We start from the raw sequence: 444 nt of genomic DNA, 5'->3' as shown, positions 1-444 counted from the left end.
GCTACTGTCCCTCACATGCATCATGGTTTCAGAATTCAAAGTCACAAAATAGCAAAAGCAAGACCCATGAAAATGGGATGGAATTGAACAAACTTCCCAGCTTATTACACATGTCCTTCGCGGTCATGTTGAAGAGATTGGCTCAATCACAAAGAAGCTACAGAAAGTTAACATCATTTTTTTATAATGACTACATCAATCACACAGCCACAAACAGATCTCCCGGGGATGTCCCTGCAGTAAGCGGGGAATATTCTGAACATCATGTCTATCTCTGTGTGGCTGTGTGAGATACACACAGATACACACGATGTTCAGATTATCCAAGAACGTGGGAGAGAAGTCATACCCCCCCCCATGGTTCCAAAGTTAATAAAATTTAAACTATAGGATACTTTGCTACATAGGTGTCTAAGTTAGCAATTGAATTCAATTTAGATCGGA

The sequence above is a fragment of the Lytechinus variegatus genome, chromosome 12 (genome assembly GCF_018143015.1).
Source record: "Lytechinus variegatus isolate NC3 chromosome 12, Lvar_3.0, whole genome shotgun sequence".
Classification (NCBI taxonomy): domain Eukaryota; kingdom Metazoa; phylum Echinodermata; class Echinoidea; order Temnopleuroida; family Toxopneustidae; genus Lytechinus; species Lytechinus variegatus.
This window is presented reverse-complemented; position numbering follows the sequence as displayed.